A 20,681-nucleotide genomic window follows, 5' to 3' on the forward strand; every position below is an offset into this window, starting at 1 on the left:
CTTCCAGATGTTTGGTTTTTTATAACTTTATTAGTACTTTATTAGTACAAATATTGTTGTTGGTATCCATCTGCCTTGGTAGACAATGGAGTATCCCTCCAGAGGTGAAGTCAAACTGCTGGAGAATCACAGTGCCTGCTGTGGCTGCAGAGAGTGGGAACTGCTGTCTACTGTATTGTATTAGCAGCACTGAAGTGACCTCTCCAAGGCACAAGTCTGGGCAGCGTGTATGGAGGTCCTGGGCTGCCCAGAAGACAGTCTCCTCCCTCGGGGCCTCACTGATGTGGTCCAAAGTGAAGCAGGGCAATATGTTTGGCACCAAGAGTTGCTGGAAGGGGGTGTACAAGGCACTATCCAACCATCTTCGGGGCTGCACTCTGGATTTGTGAAGAGTTTACGCCTTAGCTTTATCTTCTCCCAAAAATGTCCTGTAAGGCAGTGGATACAGATTGTCCCTTGGGGTTTATTTCTAAAGTCTTTCTAATGAATGAGTCTAGCCGCAAGGCAGAAGAGGGATAGGATCAGAGCTTTTTTTCTCCTAGATGGGCACCTTCCCAGGTTGACAAGCCCCACCTGCCCCTCACTTCCCTTTACAGCATATGCAGAAACCGCGTTATTTAGGGTTGCCATATTTTGAAGAGCAAAAAAGAGAACACATTTACCGACTTCTACTTTTAACTATGGATTGTTATGACTACTATCATTTTACATAGACATGAAAAAGAGGATGTGTCCTGGAAAAAGAGGACATATGGCAAGCCAGCAACTGGACCTATTATTGGTCTTGTACACTAAAATCCACTGGAGGCTGTCTTCATATGCAGGGGAAGTCCCTAACTCACCAAGGTTTGAGACCCATCAGCTACCCCAACCTGTTGAAGCCATTTCCTGGGGTGTGGGCGCTGTTGCATTCAGACAGCTTCTAGGAGCCACAGGTGGGAGCTGAGTGCAGGGTTGGGACCAAAGGTGGACAAACTGTCCCAGAAGGAGCCCCACCAGAGGTACTACCCCTCCCCTCACACCCCATACACTCTAGTAGAAATATACATGCATAATTATGTATGCATCATGCTGAATAGTCTGTCCAGCACTAAGGTTGCATTGTTCAATTGTTCTCCATCTTCTTCAGTGGTTTCCTATTAAACTGAAAAACATATTGTTTCTGTGGATGATGTGCCTCATATGCAAATCTGTTCCCGTGGAGCTGGCTGGCTAAGAAGTGGTGATGATATAGAAATGTAAGGAAAGCTACTGCTGTAGTTCAATGCTGTGGTAAAATGTTTTATGGAGCTGTGGAAAGAAAACTGTGTCCAAAGTGTTCTCTCCATACAATACAGAATTGTGTAGCTCCGGAAATGTGATTTTCCCAACACTAACACTCAATATAAGACATGGCATTTTTCTAGTTCAAAAGTTGGGTGTTCCTTCTGAAGATTTACTGCTAATGTCTGCAAAAGTTAGTGAAATTTTTTAGTCTGACACAAATTTCTGGGCAGTATCTGTCACCTAGCTGTTTCTGGACTCGCTGTATTCCCTGTGCTGTGACAGAATCATTTACACACACACACACACACACACACACACACACAAAGATTAATACATATCCAGGTAAGACATTTTTAGATAAAATATTTCTTTTGACAGTTGTATGACATGTCCCTGTGGAGCCTGCTTTCTCAGATAATAGACAAGAGAACACAAATATTGGAAATGCCCCTCAAATGTTGGCTAGGTCTATGTTGACTTTAAAATTATTAATCTATACTCATGAAGAGAAAATACTAAAGCTGGAACTACACATTTTAGCTGGGTACAATTTAAGGGGGAGAATCAGTGAGTTAGAAAGAAGCTTCTGCAAGGTTAAACCCTGTCTCACCAATTGTTTATAGAGTTTTCTGAGAGCATCAGGAAGCATACTGGCTGAAGACTCTTGCATAAGCTTAGCAATCATGGAATAAGAAGTGAGGTCCTCTTGTAGATCAGTAATGATTAAGAAACTGGAAGCAGAGCAGGAATAAATGGATAGTTCTGCCATTGGAGAGATATGGGAAGTGGAGCCACACGTATCAGAAAGGAGAGTTGTAGTACTTTCTATAAATGATCTATAATTAGGGGTGAGCAGTAGCTAGGTTTGCTTTTGATGTCAAATTATTAAGGGTGGATTGCAAAGAGGTCCCAAAAGGTCTCTCCAAACTGAGTGAATGGGCAGTAAAAAGGGAAATGCAATTCAGCTTAAGGAAGTATGAAGTGATGCACACAAATGTGCTCCTGATGTCTGAACTGGCAGTGGCTGAGCTGGAGCACAGAGGTGTGCATGCATAGCCAAGATGTTGAAGCTGTTGATCAGTGAAAAAGGTGAATGTCGTGCCAGAGATCACAGGGAAAGAGACTGACCGTTTTATTTTCAATGTCATAATGCCACTGTACAAATCTATATTGCCTTGCCTCAAAAGGGTTATCGTAGATCTGGAAAAGGCTCAAAAAGGGCAGTCAAAAATGATCAAGGGGGTGGAGCAGCCCCCCTGTGAAGAAAGATTGCAACATATATGTATTCTATTGTTCTGTAAGATGCTTTGAGACATGCAATGAAAAGAAACTACATAAATTTAAAAAACACTATGCAGATACTAGCTACAAACATGAGTTTGACAAACTGCGGGAGGCAGTGGAAGACAGGAGAGCCTGGCGTGCTCTGGTCCAGGGGGTCATGAAGAGTTAGACACGACTAAATGACTAAACAACAACAATGCAGATACTAATGTTTTGAAACAATTAACGAGTGACTTAATTCAATCCTTTAAACCATGTTATGTGCTTAATAGAAACATTCAAAAATAGCCCCTCTGTCTTTTAAAACAGGGTCCTTCCTGTCAATTTACAAAAAAATGAGTTTGCTGAAAAGTCCAGCATAGTTAATTTCTTATTTGGTGCAAAAAGAAGCATGACTATTCTGGGATATAATGCCAGTAGCAGTGTTGAGTCATCGACTGCAGCAGAGGTAATGATAAGAGAATCTATTTATTACTCTTCTCTTCCAAGCACCGTGTGGTTAGCTCATCAAGAAATTGTTATTATTCCTTCTGGATGATTTTTATTTATTAGTTTGTAATTATGAAAATATTATAAGAGCATGGTTATATCTAGAAATTAAGTCTTCACAGTTAAATGGAGAACTGCAAGATTAAATCTTACTGCTTTTTTTAAAAAAAGTAATAATGTCGCTTCCTTGATATTGATGCATAATTCCTCATTTCTGCAGACTCTCCAGCATGTGATACTCTATTTAAATTCCCTTCATTGGAGTGTATAAACCACTACCTGGGTTAAGACTCACGGGAGAAATAGCTCCCCCAGGAAAAACAACACCCTGCAGTATATTGCAAGAAGTCAGTATTGTGAATCCCCTATCTGAAAACTAATAAAAGAAACATATCATTTTCAGTTCCAGGTCTCCCAATATCTCCCCCCCCCCAACTACTGGATTTTGAAGCAAGTCAGAGGTATGACCCTTTCTGCTTTCTTTCTTCCACATGGTAGAAAACAGGAAAATAACCTCCCTAACTGGAGCTACAGAACTGATTGCATTCTGCCCCCCTCCCCCTGCAGCTGAGGACATAAGAGTCCTTCTGGATCAGCCCAAGGCCTGTCCCATCCAGCATCCTGCTCCCTCAGTGACCATCCAGGGCCTCATTCAGCAGCTTTCAGGAGTAAGCTGCTTTGGAACCAAACTAAACTAAACTAAACCAAGTGGTACAGTCCCCTTGGGAAAACAGGGTTTCTTCTTTTGTGAGAATGGCCATGATGGTATGGAGACCCCATTTAGGATGTCATACCTGGGTTCCCCTCAGACCTGGCAGTGCTCCTGACATTCAGTTTGGGCATAATGTTAAACCCACTGGATTAGGTGAATGAGCTTTGGTGTCAGGGACTGGGCAGAGGAGGAATGGTGGAGACCGCCTCCCCATCCTGACCCTTCCAGGGAGGAGGAAGAGGAAGACAGTATGTGTGAGGGAGGTCACAGCTCGGAGGCAGATGAGGGGGAAAGCTAGGAAATCATGGGAGATCCAGAGCAACACCTGGCTGACACGTTGTCTTTTGAAAACATTCCAGGCCCTCCATCTCCCAGAACCCAGTGAGCCTTAAAAGTAGGAGAACAAAGAGCTCAAAGACAGAGGGCACTTAGCAGTACCCATAGAGGAGGTGATGAGGATGACAAATGAGGAAGTGAGAGAGACACAGGGGGGATAGAGATTCACTCGGGCCAAGACCACTATCCAAGAGGCTGGGTTCTATAGCCTATCTCTTTAAAGATTGAAATCAAAAAGGACTGTAAGGAACTTTTCATTGTCTTTATACTTTCCTGGGCAACCAGCCAGGAGCCACTCGTAGCACCTTGACACTTGGGCTCATGCTGTCCTCCTTTCCCTTTCCTCCAGCAAAGCTGCAAGGAGGAGATCGGAAGCACCTGCTTCATATTTTTTAGTGAACTAGAGTTTGTCGCTAGATCTGAGAAGGACAAACTCCTTTGGAACCTAATAGTTTATACTTCTGCTCTCCTTTCATCCAGGCCAGACAGGACTGGCACCTGGTTTGATGGGGCACAGGGCAAAGTGGGTTACCCAAATACATGTGGCTCAGTGGTAGAACACCAGCTTCCTGGCCTCTCCAGGTGGCGTTGGGAATTTCCCCTGTCTGAAACTCTGAAGAGCCACTGCTATTTTGTGTAGAAAATATCGAGCTGGGTATTAAACTGGTGTGACTTAATGTAAAGCAGCCACCTACATTCCTTCCCTAACGTTAACACATACCCGCATGTTGCATGCTTACAAGGGAGTGAAGGTGACAGGCAGCAGTGGGCAGCAGAATGGACAGCTCCAGCTGAAAGCTACACGGCTCCAGCCTACTTGGCACTACTTCAGCCTGAATCTGTGAAGAGAAGCACTGATCAAAGCAGCTGAAGCCACTGCTGCCGTCCTCATTACGTCCGGTGTCTGTGGGCTCTCCCCCCAACATAGTACATGTTAGTACTTCTAGTCATAGTGCCAGGCCATAATTATGTTTGCGTTTTTCTTTTATTAAAAGGAGGCCAGCATCAGCTGCAGTGAGCTCTCAGGGCTCACGGGCTCCTCCAGAATTCGCCTCGCCGTGCCAGGTGTTGACACCAGGCCTGGCACCAAACATCAGGGGATGAGAGGGAAGGGAGTGCTCACTCCTGCTTAACCACAGCTTAATGTTGCCTCTGAGCTGAGCCATCATCATCATAATCTGTATAGTAAGAAGTAGAATCAATATCCAAATAAGGGAATGATATTTATATGTGGAGGGCATATAGTTTATTTCCTAGTTTCACAGCTGCATTTTTTCAACACTGCACAGAGAAGCTGCTGTGCTGCTTTAAATGTGGTTTAAAACTCTCTTCTGCCATGGGAAGTGCTGTAGTAGAGACACAACGTTCTAGATACATACGCATATTTTGTTCCTTACGTTTACACCCCATCTTTGGGTCCCTATTTAAGCCTTTCTGCCTTGGCTTGCCATATTTAGATTATAACTTGCTCCGAAGCCCAGATTTTGCTGGAGTAGAGAAAGTTTGAGGCCCAAATTTGTCTTCTGTAGTTAAGTGCAGTAGTAGCCCCTAAGCTCTCCATAGAAGTTAAACGTGATTAAGCTCTGCAAGTGCAAAGCCTGTCTAGTCCATGTTGCTTTCTTCCCCGAATGGTTGAACTTCAGCGGGTAACTTTGAATTCCTGTTTTTAATATATATATATAATTCCCAAGGGGAGACGTTTTTGAAAGGCCAGTCTGGCACATGCTGTAGTTACACAAAGTAGCACTCAGCTGGTTGGGGCTAATGCTTCTCTATCACAATGCACCACCAGCAGATAATGGCATGCAGTTATCCTTTCTTGGAGTTGTCATTTTGAAGTATTATTCGGAGCTACCTAGAGTGCTCCGCTCTAGCCTTTCGCACTTCATTATTTATAAAAATTCACCCTTTTGTTACATATAATGCAGAAAATGAATAAAAAAATTATTGGGAGAGCAACTTTTATGAGTGTGTGAAATAGTTTTGTGCGCAAAAGGCTATGCCTTTATATGCTTGTCATAAATTTTTGAAAGATTAACTGGATTTTGGTGTATTTAGACAGTACATTTTTCCTGGGAAGGAAGTGGCTGTTTCTTTTATTGCTTGCTCCATCACTGTTGTTATCTCAGTTGAGCAATCTTTTGCTGCAATCTTGCAGCCTACTTCAGTGAGACTGAAGTGCCTAACAGTGGGTGTGTGGTTCCGGCCTATGCAGTACTGTATTCTCATATAAAAAGTAAAGTTGGATTGATCTAGAACAGAAGTCATTAGCCTCAACGTGAGTTTGCTTATTGGTTTATAATTAGATGTACACTGATACCGCAGGGTTAAGTACTTAATACGTTCCAGAGGTCCGTTCTTAACCTGAAACTGTTCTTAACCTGAGGTTCCACTTTAGCTGATGGGGCCTCCATCTGCTGCCGCGCCGCCGGAGCACAATTTCTGTTCTCATCCTGAAGCAAAGTTCTTAACCCAAGGTACTATTTCTGAGTTAGCGGAGTCTGTAACCTGAAGCGTATGTAACCCAAGGTACCACTGTATAGGCTGTTTTTCTGCCCAAAAGGGCAACAGAAGCAGCATAAAATATACTAGCAGACAGATTCCCGTGAGGGAAGATGCTGGTCCTGTACCTGTTCAAAAGTTAGGTTTCTGCTGACTTACGAACCATACATTTAAAGAGCATTAGTTCACCCTACCAAAGGATCCTGGGAACTGTAGTGTGTTAAGGGTGCTGGGAATAGTGGCTCTGTGGTGGGTAAGCTACAGTTCACAGGATTTCTGTGGGGAGTAGTGGGGTTTAAATGTATGGTGTACATACCTTAAATAACAATCTGTCCTTAAAATAAATGTTTTTAAAATAGTTGAAAGCATAGGAAATATTGCAGACACATTCAGAAAGAAGAATATGAATTAATATAGCTTGGAACATACAGCTATAAATATAAATGTTCTCAAGTAAGTAACAGAAAACCTGGGTTATAAATAATGCTCAAATGTGACAGAAGTTTGGTTTTTCTAATTACATATTGTGCATTGCTCTGTGGATGATGTTCTATCAAGAAGAGGAGGTGTTTCACATGTCCACCAAAGTTAAGTTCTATTTTGAGCTGTGTTGCGAGCAAGTTAAAAGCCTAGTCAGAGCAGCCTGGAGCTTTGATAAAGGGAGTAGCTATTGGTAAATCCAGTTTGTCGACAATGTTTTGGTCAGATTTAGACATCTCTCCTGGGCAAATAGCAATCCTGGGGTGCTCCACTACTAACGATTGCAGCTTGGGTTCTTTATCTTCATGGAGAATAGATTGGCACAGATTCTTTTAGATAGTGTAGAAGAGGAGTTTCTCTCCCTCCCCCCTTACAATTCACTTTATCCTTCAAAGCTGGACAGTATGTCCAAGCTTAAGTTGGCACAATTTATTGCACAAGATCGGCTTTACCGAAAAACCCACTGGCCTGACAGGAAGAAAATAAGCGGCTATGAATATCTCTGAAGATGATCTAAGGAGCCTAGGGCATGGCAGTATACAGTGGTACCTCGGGTTACATACGCTTCAGGTTACATACGCTTCAGGTTACAGACTCCACTAACCCAGAAATAGTACCTTCGGTTAAGAACTTTGCTTCAGGATGAGAACAGAAATCGTGCTCTGGCAGCGCAGTGGCAGCAGGAGGCCCCATTAGCTAAAGTGGTGCTTCAGGTTAAGAACAGTTTCAGGTTAAGAACAGACCTCCAGAACGAATTAAATATGTAAACAGAGGTACCACTGTAGTCCCCCCCCCAATCAACTCACCTATGTCCAATTCTACTCCACTTTTCAGTTAGTAAGTTATATTAAAATAGTGTTGCCTCACAACATGTGGAACTCCGTAGTAAGATTTCAGAGCAATGGCTTTCTGCAGGCTCACATAATCGGGTGAACGTAAGGACACAGGGTGAACTGTGTGAAATGCTAATCTGCTTGCCAGCATAAATTTATAAAAAAATGAATTAAACTTGCAAATATTTTACACAGTTTAATATCCTTCTGATTTCTCTCTCCCGTCGAACCGCCGACCATGCAATTGGCAAGTCCTAGGCGCTGAGGTTTTACCCACAGCGCCACCCATGTCCTCAACATATTTAGGGCTTACTAAATTAAGTGGGGAAGCTTTAAGATACAATTTTCACACTTTTTGGAGCATGAGAGAATTTAGGAGAGCCTTAATTCTTCCCTTAACTCAAACTTTTCTAAAATTGTACAATCGATATTAGATATTGTAAACATTAATTAAATATATGTTCAAAAGATAGGGCAAAACAGCATTGACACAGCTATTCATTCTCTTAAGAGCACCTTTGAGCTTGTAAGTACCTGGAGAGAGAAATCAGAAGGATATTAAACTGCTCCTGCCCACCTAGCAGTTCGAAAGCACAATTAAGTGCAAGTAGATAAATAGGTACCACTTTATAGAGGGAAGGTAAACGGCGTTCCGTGTGCTGCTCTGGTGCCGGTTTGCCGGAGCAGCTTCGTCACGCTGGCCACGTGACCCGGAAGTGTCTGCGGACAGCGCTGGCTCCTGGCCTATAGAGTGAGATGAGAGCACAACCCTAGAGTCTGTCAAGACTGGCCCGTACGGGCAGGGGTACCTTTACCTTTACCTAAATATGTTGAATGGTCTTGCATATTGGGCGTACTTATGGGCTAGGATTCATACACACAAATTTTGCATTTCCGTCTCCATGGTCATCTTCTGCAGGTTGGGGGCAACACTGAAACTAGGCCCAGGTTCGAATCTTCATTCAGCCATGAAACTTCACTGGTTATCTTTAGACTAATGACCACCTCTCAGTTTAACTTACCATGCGAAGCAACAGAAAAAAGTGCACAGAAACCTCCAAATTGAAGTTCATAAGATAGAATTTGGAGCACACTCTCTTTCCTTGCAGCTGCAACTTGAACCTTCCCATGCCTGACATATCCCAATTCATTTGGGACCACTAACCCACACTTTCCCCAAAGTTCAAGTTACTACCGACTTGTACCACAGACCTTTACTCACACCGCCTTGTTCAAGCATGCGTTCCCTCCCAGACTACCCCGTTTTGCATTCAGTCACAGGATTTGGTGCTTGCTTTCCTAATTTCGTGATGAAGAAAGTATGATCCGTCATGAAAACAAGTATCTTCATTGGCAGAAAGGGAACAGTCAAGGTGGACAGAGGAAAGGATTTTTGGCTTTCTGGTTGAACTTCTAAAAGTGCTTACTGATTATTAGTACGGCATACAGGTGGACTCATTTCCTGTGGGTTTGTGGTGTTTAAAGGTTAAGGTAAAGGGACCCCTGACCATTAGGTCCAGTCGTGACTGACTCTGGGGTTTATTGTCCGAGGGAGCCGACTTACAGCTTCCGGGTCATGTGGCCAGCATGACTAAGCCGCTTCTGGCGAACCAGAGCAGCGCACTGAAACGCCGTTTACCTTCCTGCCAGAGCGGTACCTATTTATCTACTTGCACTTTGATGTGCTTTTGAACTGCTAGGTTGGCAGGAGCAGGGACCGAGCAACGGGAGCTCACCCCGTTGCGGGGATTTGAACCGCCGACCTTCTGATCGGCAAGTCCTAGGCTCTGTGGTTTAACCCAAATGTTTGGTAGCTTCAAGAATGTTGGCGATTACTGATAGGGGACTTCTTTCCAGGTTGGGATATCCTATGGTGAGGGCATTCTTTTGGGGCAAGGGTATGTCAGGAATGTTGATGAATTTCAAAACTGCCCTGTACTGGGTTACCCCATCCCACCCCAAAGACTCCTTCCCCCCCCCCCAGGAATTCACTTTATCCAAAAGTGGATGGGGAGTTACAAAACAGCGAAAAACAAATTTCTGAGCAGAGCAGTACAAGGAAAAGGTTAAAGAGCTTCTTGACTTGAGAAATGCCAGGTGTTCCTTTGAAAGGGGAAGGCAGGGGGTGCTGGTATGGCGCTTCTGCTGCTGCTGCTGCTGCTGCTGCTGCTGCTGCTGCTGCTGCTGCGATCAGCCAAACAGTTTGATGGAGATCTCAACTCTTTCATACAGGCAGCCAGTGGAGAGGGGTCTGGTAATGCCAGGTTAGGGCACTGCAAAATTACTTAGGATATTGGCAGGCAGTGAAGAGTAGGCAGGGAGAAAGCAAGCCAAGCCTTCAGTAAACAGGCCATGGTTTGTTGAATATCACACAGCTTAAACAAACCATGGCTTTGCATGAAATGTGAACGAGGCTAGGCATTGCTGGAGGAATAGGAGAGAATGTGTAAACATCAAATGACATATAACACACACACATCAGTTCCTTGCACATGAATCTGTGTAATTCTGATCACTCAATAAACCATATTCAGAGAACAGAAGTAAATAAAGTGAAGCAAATAGAGAGAGAAAGCTCCAGAACAGTCAGATTACTGTGAAATACCCGAGTTAGCTGTATTTAGATGACAGTATCTGAAAAATAAAACATTGTGGAATAGTATATTTTTTCAATTTGCAGAATGCAGCCTTACTATAAATTTCATGTGTGAAATTTAAACACATTTCATGTCCAACTTGAGCTGGCCATCCTTTCTGTTCGGTTCAGCTGTGTCAGCGACTCTCTAATATTGGCCATTTTTGTTTTGTTTACCTTGCTCAAATAGTCTTTTTGGTTGATGTGGCTGATTAATAGAGTATGTCGCATGTGACCTTCATGGTGTTGCATAAAGGCAATGCCCACTAGATTTCTCTTGCTTTTTTGATCTTGCTCTTTACCAGACTTTCCCTGGGGCTGGTAGACAGATAATTCTCTTAGTCTCACGATTGATTGGTGTTTTGGACATCATCCAGCCTTAAGTGCTAAAGCACTTTTCAGAAAGGTCTTTCAGGACTGGAAATTGCTCTGTGGAGCACATGTGTGAATCCCTTTATGCATACATGTAAAAATGTGCAGATGTGCAGATGCACAGTCCTCAGTTTTGGACCAATTTTACATTCGATGAGAAGCTGGTATTTAAATACATGTGAGAATGGTTGGTGATCCATGGGGTTGTTTGTAAAGTATATTAGAATATGTGGCTTAGTCCAACTGTGTGAGCAACTGGCTGCAACTGTCTAGTACCTGGCAGGGTGTACCTTGCTTCCTCTGTTAGTGGTGTGCTAATATCTGGATGATATAGGAACGCAGGTGGCGCTGTAGTCTAAACCATGGAGCCTCTTGGGCTTCCTGATCAGAAGGTTGGTGGTTTGATTCCCCAGGACACTGTTAGCTCCCATTGCTCTGTCCCAGCTCTTGCCAACCTAGCAGTTCAGAAGCATGCCAGTGCAAGTAGATAAATAGGTACCGCTTCGGCGGGAAGGTAAACAGCGTTTCCGCGCGTTCTGGTTTCCATCATGGTGTTCCATTGCACCAGAAGAGGTTTAGTCATGCTGGCCACATAACCCAGAAAGTTGTCTATGGATAAACACCGGTTCCCTCGGCCTGAAAGCAAGATTAGCACCGCAACCCCACAGTTGCCTTTGACTAAACTTAACCCTCTAGGGGTCCTTTACCTTGACCTTTTTACCTAATATCTGAATGGACTGTGGAGTATGAAAATCTAAGGATTGTGTATCTGGGCTTGTGGCTTTCACACTATCTTCTGGGGAGCACTGGATTCCTTAGAAACCTTAGCAGATGTTATTCAGTTAAAAGATTGCCAATGCTGGACAACTTTCCCTGAAGGACAGTTTTCCCAGCACTATTGGCCTTGCAGAATATAGCTACAAGAGAGCCTTGTATATAGTTTTGCGTGAACATTCCGTTCATGTGGGAAATAGTGAAGCCCAGGAGACCTCATTAGAGGACTACATGGGTCCTTTTTAGCCCTGTGATTATGTTTCTCTCTCCCCCATAACAGGTGCTTGCAGGGAGGGAAGTTAAATATAGATGTATGTGTGTGTTTTAAATCCACTTCAGGTGAGTGTTGTGTAAAATGTATCAGCAGCAACAAGAATTTGTTCCTTTCTTGAGTTTGTCACCTTGGACACTCTCTAACATCTCTGCATGTGCTTTGTTTTGTCCAATAAAGACAACATCCAAACAGGATGTCTGCATCAGGGCATACTACTGAATCAGGTGATACAACTTGACCATCAGTTTATCTTGATCATTGTTGGCTTTATAGCATTGTTACATGGTTGTGGTTGGGTTGGATGACTTCTCAAGATCCCTCCCTGCCACATTCTCCAGCATCACTGGACCTAGGCAGCTGCCTCATTCTGCCAAATGGCAGGGCCATTGCTGTTGTTGACATGCTGCCTGCTCTGGCTCCGCATTGGCTTAATAAACTTGGAAATTTGAAAGGCATGGAGTCATGTCATTACTAGTTGCACCACGGCCAGCAACTGAAGGAGGAGCATGCGTGCAAATGAGAGTGGCTGCACATGATACATTTCTGAACTAATGTAGAACTAGGCCATGAGGCAGGACAGTAGCATATTGTTTTAACACCCATTTGATAATCCCTTGAGATCCAGAGAAAACCAGGCTGTTGACCAGAATATTATTCTGATAATTTCCCCCTTCATCTGTGAAACTAATTTGCAGAGCCTGGGACCTATTTTCAACCATTTCTGCTTCCCTGAGGCCTTGTGCCGTGATTTACTTTAATTTTAAATGAAACCTGAGGTTTTAAATCTTGTGGCTATCTCAGATTTGGGATTTAGAAAAGAGGCCAACTGCAATGATATTTATTGAACTGAAGAACTAACGCCGCTAAGGCTTAGGGGATGGGGATGGAAACATATTTGCATTCCTTTCTTTCTTTTTAAATAATGTATTTTTTATTTATGTGTGTGTGTGTGTGTGTGTGTGTGTACACACACACACACACACACACAAACACACACACACAACAAACAACAATTCAAAATCCAAATACTGAGATTACTCTGAATCTCCTGACTCCCCCCCCCCCAATACCTTCCATGGGTCCTAATAAAAATAATGACAACTACATTTCAATATTTGCATTTCTGAACCGATATTTGGTCAAACGGCCCCAGTTCCTAGTTATCTGAACTCCTTGCTGGATCAAAATGTTTGTGACCAAAAAGTATGTGTGAAGAGCCTGGCAATCATAATTTATACCTGCTCAGCAGTCTTCCTTAGAGGAAACAGTCAGAGCTACTTACTTCCTACTGGTAAGTTGTAAGAAAATGTCCAAGCTCTTGATTTTTGCTGTAATTAGGAATTGCACAGCTCGTTCATGGTGGGGCGTATTGTAACTCAAGGTTTTATGAATATAGCCATATTTTATTTACCATACTTTTCCGTCTATAAGACGCCCCCTTGTATAAGACCCCCCCCATTTTGGGGGACTCAAATTTAAGAAAATGGGGCGGGGGAGATGGCTCAGAGTTGTTTAGCTTTTGGTGGGGGTTGACCTGAGTCTTACAGTTTTAGGGGGAGAAATTGCCAAAAATCGCTCACACGCAGCATCAACACTGACAATCGTCCACTTGCCACAGCGATAGCCAATTGCAAATAGACTCTTCCCCAGCAAAAAATCTCTTACCTGACTGAGAAAACCTGTCTGCTGGCAATCGCGTGCGTCCCAGAACAGCAGCTGCCAATCGCGGCAGCGACAGCCAATCCACAGCAGTGTTTGCTGCAGAAACCAATCGCCAACCCAATTAGAGAAGCAGCAGCCAATCCAAAGCAGCCCTTCTAGCAGCCAACAATCATCGCTGACCACAACTGCAGCCAATCACCTGTCCACCCCATTCACTATCCATGTATAAGATGAGGCACATTTTTGAACATAAATTTAGAGGGGGAAAACCTTGTCTTATACATGGAAAAGTACGGTATATACCATATTTTCCACAGGTTTGTGCTCAAAATATTTCTAAAGCTGCTGACAGTAATAGTCACAAGCAATACGTCCCCACACCAACTTTTCTACCCATACTCAAAAGACCAGAAAGCCCCTTATAGTTTTCCTTTCAGCTCTCAGGGCAAGGAGGGTGGTTTATGGCAGGCAGAAGCAGCCTTCACTAATGACAAACTTAGTCCACCTCTCGCCACTCACTTTCAATTAATATCAAATTGGTCTTCCTTTAGAAAAATAACGCTTGAAGTTTTCTTTTAGCATCTCTATAGTTAAAGCTCTGCACTTTTAGCTGAGGCAAAAAAATAATGTCTAGGTCTTATGTAACAGTCTAGAAAATGTGGTTTCGGGATGGGTGGGTGGGTGTGTTTAACCCACAGTATTTTTCACAGAATCGCACATCGGAGTTCTTTTGCACTTAATACTGGAGCAAATCAATGTGTATTTGCATTGTGCGCAATGTGTCGTGCTTTGGTATCTCCTAAAATGCATATTTCAGTGAATTAATACAGTAACACAGATCTGTAATATTTTGCTTGCATGCCTCCCTCCTACTTAGAATACTTGGTGCTGACAAGTAATGCTACAGAGCCACCTACTGCCCTGCCTTCGGTTAACATCTAGAAGGCAGTAGGAGGTGGGGAGGGAAACTTTCCTTTATTTTTTATCTTGCTTTTGCTGGTTTTATAACTTCTGCTTTAGCAATAACGAATGCAATTTGTTCTTCTTGGATTGTTTTCTACTCCTTATTCTGCTAGCATGCCTCAAATACATATGCTAGCTTTCTGAATAGTCCCATTACATGTTATGCAGTTGGATCCCCTCCTCAACAATTCCCAGAAGATTAGCAAATTAAGGTGCAGGGCAAGGGGGGAAGGAAGGGAAATAACTATTTTCACTGTGCCATTTTGCTGATTAAGTCACTTCCCTCATTAAAAAAAAACCCAAACCCACCTTGTTTTTGTTTTTGTTTTTACTTAACATGGCAAAGCATCAAGTACAATATGGGTCAAATGGCAACTATGGGGCAGGGTTTTATTTGGGGAAATGGCAAGGTCCCGTCAGACACCACCTCTATTCCCCAGCCACTCTAAAATTATAATAAAAAGGTAATAAAAACATTTTTATATATGCAATAGTATGTATGTATGGTTATCATTGTAAGCGGTCTTTGGACTGTTTGAATGGTGTTTTATAAATAATATTCCACAGTAGTAATTTGTTGTACCTGAGATCTTTCTGTTGTACCTTTCCATTCTGTCTGATAAAGATTAATATGGATCTCCAAAGACTACAGAAAGATTATTATCTTATTTTCTTTTAAGAATGTATTCTTGTATTTCAAGTTAAATAAGGTGGTTAAAGATAGGATTTTCACTAAATCTCCTAATCTGGCTAAAATGCAAGTTACTATGGTATAACAGTTACAATGCTGTACTGGTGTGATTTATAGAATGATCTACGTTAATTCTAATTCTAAATTAATTAAAGGTAATGTGATAAAGAGCTCAAAGACCAAATGGTGATGTGTTGGAAATGGCATTTCCTAGTGGGCATCATGAACAGAAAATCTGACAAGTTGGTGCTTAGACCTTGTGGCAGCTGATAGCCAGCAATATTTAAAAAGGCAAGAGTCACAATCTAGTCTGATCAGTACATCTCTTTCTCCATTATTTAAACATGTTTTCTCTAGATAGTTCTACATAGTATTGCCAACTTCATCCAGTTGCCCACCTCTGCCTTCAGATGGGGTGGGTTTTTTGAGTAATTATGATGCCAATGACTAGAACTACAGCTGGGATGCAGTATTCCAGTAGATGGCACTCACTGAATAGCAGCTGCTTGCTATGATTCCTAATATGGGGATAATTAATAGTATTCACTATTGACACATCTACAGTATTTAGAGTTTAAATCATGATGGCGTGAGTTGATTTCAGGGACTGGCTGGATGTTGAAGAATGGTGGGAAGCTCTAGCCAGAAAATGCCCTAGGGAAGCCCTAGAGGAGGAGGCTCAGAGTCAGGGAAGTGGTGGTGGGACCCTGAGGACAAGTCTGAGGATGAAGGGGGACAGAATGGTTGGATGCTGAAGAAGCAACAGGCTTGATTGAGAGAGAAGAGCCAGATGCTGGAAGCCATGCAGACTCAGGACATGAAGCGGAGAGGGAGAGGCCTGAGGTTGCAGAAGCATCCATCGAGCTTGTGATCATCTCATCTTTGAGTGGTTAACTTTGAGGTCAGTTGTTACCCAAAACTGCTCCATCTTGAGAGCCTACTGCAGTGTTACATTTTGCCTCCTTAAAATAACAAGGGTCAGGGAATCAGCATGTTTTTACATGAGTAGAATGTGTGCTTTTATTTAAAATGCATCTCTGGGTTATTTGTGGGGCATGGGAATTCGTTCATTCCCCACCCCAAAAAAAATATAGCCTGGCCCCCCACAAAGTCTGAGGGACAGTGGACCAGCGCCCTGCTGAAAACGTTTGCTGACCCCTGGTGTCACCTTTGGGGTGTTCTTTAAAAATGTAGTGATCTAAAGGACCCTACAGTTGTAGAAACCAACCATTGCTTTCCTTTATCAGTGAGAAAGACAAATACAGTGGTACCTTGGTTCTTGAACGAAATCCGTTCCGGAAGCCTGTTCGGCTTCCAAAACATTCAAAAACCGAGGTGCAGCTTCCCATTGGTTGCAAGAGCTTCTTTGCACTCAGCGGAAGCTGCATTACACGTTCAGGCTCTGAAAAATGTTTGAAAACAGAAGCATTTACTTTCAGGTTTTTGGCATTCGAGAACCAAAACGTACGACAACGGAGGCGTTCGGAAACCGAGGCTCCACTGTACAGCCATTTATATGTTTACAGAAATGTAAGCAAAAAGGCATTAAGGAGTGGCCACACTAGGCTATCATTCAAGATTCCGCCCAACACTTTAATACTCTCTATGAAAGGCATGAGAATGGTCAGGGGAAGGAGCCAAATGCAGCCCACCAACCATCTCCATCTGACCCTTAAAATTATCCACAGGTTCCCTCCCTCCTCAGCCACAGCCCCTCTTCCCAGGCCTCCTTGAGTGTGCTTCCCCAGCTGGAATATGTCCTTGAACTCCAATAATTTGCTTGCCTGGACAGAGAGTAGAGAGAGATGCATGTAGAAACTAACCTACTGTACAAATACAACATGGGCATTCCTTGTTCCACCCACTTTTCCTCTAGCCCTTTCCAGCACAGGCATGTGGCCCCTGAAAGCCTGCCCAAGAGGGAGTTTGGCCCTCTAATGCAGAAAGGTTCCCCACTCCAGGTCTAGGAAATAGGAGGATAATACTTTCAAAGACACAATCATTATTATATTACAGTAATCGCTTGAGTTTGATTTTTTTTAAAGAAGGTTTTATTTTTGCCTCTTTCTATACAGTGGTACCTCGGGTTAAGTACTTAATTCGTTCCAGAGGTCCGTTCTTAACCTGAAACTGTTCTTAACCTGAAGCACCACTTTAGCTAATGGGGCCTCCTGCTGCTGCCGCGCTACTGGAGCACAATTTCTGTTCTCATCCTGAAGCAAAGTTCTTAACCCGAGGTACTATTTCTGGGTTAGCGGAGTCTGTAACCTGAAGCGTATGTAACCCAAGGTACCACTGTATTCAGAATTAACAAGAAAGAAGATAGTGTTGAATCCAGTTACGTCCTATTCAGAGGTGACTTACTGAAATATAGCTTACTTGGATTCAACTCATTGTTTACTTTTCATCAAGCTATGGATCATATTAAATATTGCTGGCACCATTCAATCCTCTTCCTGATTACACTGAGATTTAGTTTTAATTCAAGTACGAAAAAGTGTGAATAAGAATGTGGCTGTTAACCAGAAGTTAAGGGAGAAATCATTGTGATGTCACATCCATTTACCTTTTATCTGTACGAAGCGGATGAGTTTCTACATGTGAAACACATTTAAAAGTGTATCGAAACAGGAGAAATGACAGTTGAGTAACACTGACCTTTCAGATGGCCTAAATAAAGCTGCGAATGCACATGAACCATGCTATTGCCCTCATGTTGTGTGCTATACGTTGCTGAGGAGACAGAGGAATGTATTTGCATGCATGGATTGATCTGGTATCTGAATCAAATGACTATTTCAAATGAAACAGATAACGTTTTAATGGAATATCTAGAGACATTCTGTATGTGATTTTGTTTCTTAGTTTTGTGAATGGATGGTGAGCATAATTTATAAACTTAATCACTCAGCGTCAACTGAGTACGCTGCTGAAAAGTTAACACTCTACCTGAAAAGCTAACATTCTGGGTGTGACTGTTTTGGCTCGCACGGACTGTGTAAGAAAAGGAGAATAAATTGTGAATCAAGCAGCAGGTTAGAAACAAATACACATGAAATAAGTTATAACTGAAGCTTCTAAGATACCTTCATTTTTCCCCACAAAGGAAAGAGATATCATTATGAAGTTCTCCCAAATTGTCCTTGTACTCTCATAATATCATAAATTGCAATGGAGTAACTTTCCTGCCATGATACGATTACAAAATAAGATCTTTTGTAGATAATTAATGGTATTTGCGATTGCAAATAGGGACAATAAATGAGATATATAAGATGAAAATATTTTAAACATTGCTGACCTTCTGAAGACTGGGAATATGAATTCTAAGAGAACTTGGGAGACATTTGAATTGGAATTCTGAGTTCCATGGAAATAATTTCTTAAATGACAGAGGTGTTGTCTACATGCCATGGGCTTCTAAATGCCACTTTATTAATCTGGTGCAAATTAGGTGAATGGTTCCTGATCATTATGGTGTGCGCATGTATTCGCCAGAGACAGCCACAATCTTGCTGACATGATACATGATAATGGCATGTATACTAGCTTTCTTTGCTTAGTGTATGTTGATTTTGAAAGTCTAAAAATTGCAATATTTGGAAGCTAGAATTCGTGCCACAGAGGGTGCCTGTCTTTGTTTTCTGTCGGCAGTTAATGGCGGTTTGGAAGGGGGAATGTATTGCAGCAGAGAATTGAAACGAGGAGAAAAGATTAGGTTCCCCACTGCTCTATTTTGCAGCCCCCATCCAAATCAGGCCTCCCACAGCTGCTTTTTGGAAAATAAAATTATGTGAGAAGATCCAGTTATGGATATACAAGTTCTTTGTTCTGAGTCACAAGAGTGCTAGTGCAGTCCTGCTAAACTGTTTATATATCTCTAGCTATCTAAAAAGACACACACACAGAGCTCCACAAAGTTTTGCTTGGCGTACTACCAGCGCTAATTGGCAGTCAACACTGATTCCCCCTCCCTGAGGTTCTCTGCATGTGCCAGAGAACTTGTGGGAGGAAAGTTTCTCATGTATTGCTGAATGGGGAGGAGGCCTGAAAATGTTCCTGCAGTGTAGGAAGCCACTTCTGTGAAAGGCAAAATAAATGGGCCGGGAAAAATATCAGCTTTAGAGTAAATGTAAAGCAAATGAGATAGCTGAAGCTAGAAGTTCTGCAGAATTTATTAGGAAACTATAGTGGCTACACTAACTCATTTTATTATTTCATTTTATTATATTATTTATTAGACTTATTTATTAGACCTGTATCATAAGATATCAGGGCGGTTCACAAAATAAAAAAAAGTACAGTGGTACCTCGGGTTAAGAACTTAATTCGTTCTGGAGGTCTGTTCTTAACCTGAAACTGTTCTTAACCTGAAGCACCACTTTAGCTAATGGGGCCTCCTGCTGCTGCCATGCCGCTGCTGCACGATTTCTGTTCTCATCCTGAAGCAAAGTTCTTAACCCGAGGTAATATTTCTGGGTTAGCGAAGTGTGTAACCTGAAGCGTATGTAACCCGAGGTACCACTGTATTACACAAACTTTCAGAAAGTGAAGTTGGAAGTGCAGGGTCTTGCATTCAGCAAGTTTGCCAGGAGATTTTTAGACCAATTTTGAGTTTGTCCATGCATGTTTAATATCCCAGTATAGTAAACTCGTCTCCCACCCTTTCCCTTAAGAGATAATAAAGAGAAAGTCTTAGTGGATGAGTTAGGAGTTCTTCTGGGTTCAAAGATTTTGCAGTTGTGAAAACATTCTCTGCTGGGCTCACATCGGAGATTCAGATCTCATCCCACATGCTCTTTGAGCAAATTAGACCCAGATGCTTGTTGTTGGTCTGTCAGGTTAGCAGTGGAATTTCTGGGGATTGATATGAAACATAGCTGAATTTCTAAAAACATTAGAATTGTAGTAATTAAACATGAGTGATTGTTTGGGATTAGTCAATTTTGTAAACATTTCGCACTATCAAAGCTGCAGTGTGATTTGATGTTATAAAGAGAAAGCAAAGGGTAGCAAACAGTTCAGTCTGGGGCAGGAAAAGCACATAATGTGGACATACATGATGATGATAATAATAATAATAATAATAATAATAATAATAATAATAATAATAATAATAATTTTATTTATATCCCGCCCTCCCCAGCCGAAGCCAGGCTCAGGGCGGCTAACAACAATCAAATAATCCAACATTCTAAAAACATTTCATTCTAAAAATAATTAAAATCAAATTGATGGCAACCGTTAAGCAAAATTCTGTACAGATTGCCAGAGGAGAGAGTCAGGCTGCGCCCTGACAAAGGCCTGGTGGAACAGCTCTGTCTTGCAGGCCCTGCGGAAAGATGTCAGGTCCCGCAGGGCCCTAGTCTCTTCTGACAGAGCGTTCCACCAGATTGGAGCCGCAATTG

General features: G+C 42.4%; 1 protein-coding gene and 1 long non-coding RNA gene across 3 annotated transcripts in view; one reads left to right on the top strand and one right to left on the bottom strand.

The window, feature by feature from the left end:
- Positions 1-20,681, top strand: part of PDE4B (phosphodiesterase 4B) — a 256,742-nt gene that overhangs the window by 174,183 nt on the left and 61,878 nt on the right. The window lies entirely within an intron of this gene.
- The window catches only part of LOC310846499, a 76,456-nt gene that overhangs the window by 34,802 nt on the left and 20,973 nt on the right, over positions 1-20,681 (bottom strand). Inside the window, exon 2 of the long non-coding RNA XR_014565350.1 lies at positions 19,627-20,130. This is a non-coding gene — a long non-coding RNA (uncharacterized lncRNA). The remainder of the gene's footprint in view (positions 1-19,626; positions 20,131-20,681) is intronic.

The sequence above is a fragment of the Podarcis gaigeae genome (assembly GCF_964106915.1).
Source record: "Podarcis gaigeae genome assembly, chromosome: 6".
Classification (NCBI taxonomy): domain Eukaryota; kingdom Metazoa; phylum Chordata; class Lepidosauria; order Squamata; family Lacertidae; genus Podarcis; species Podarcis gaigeae.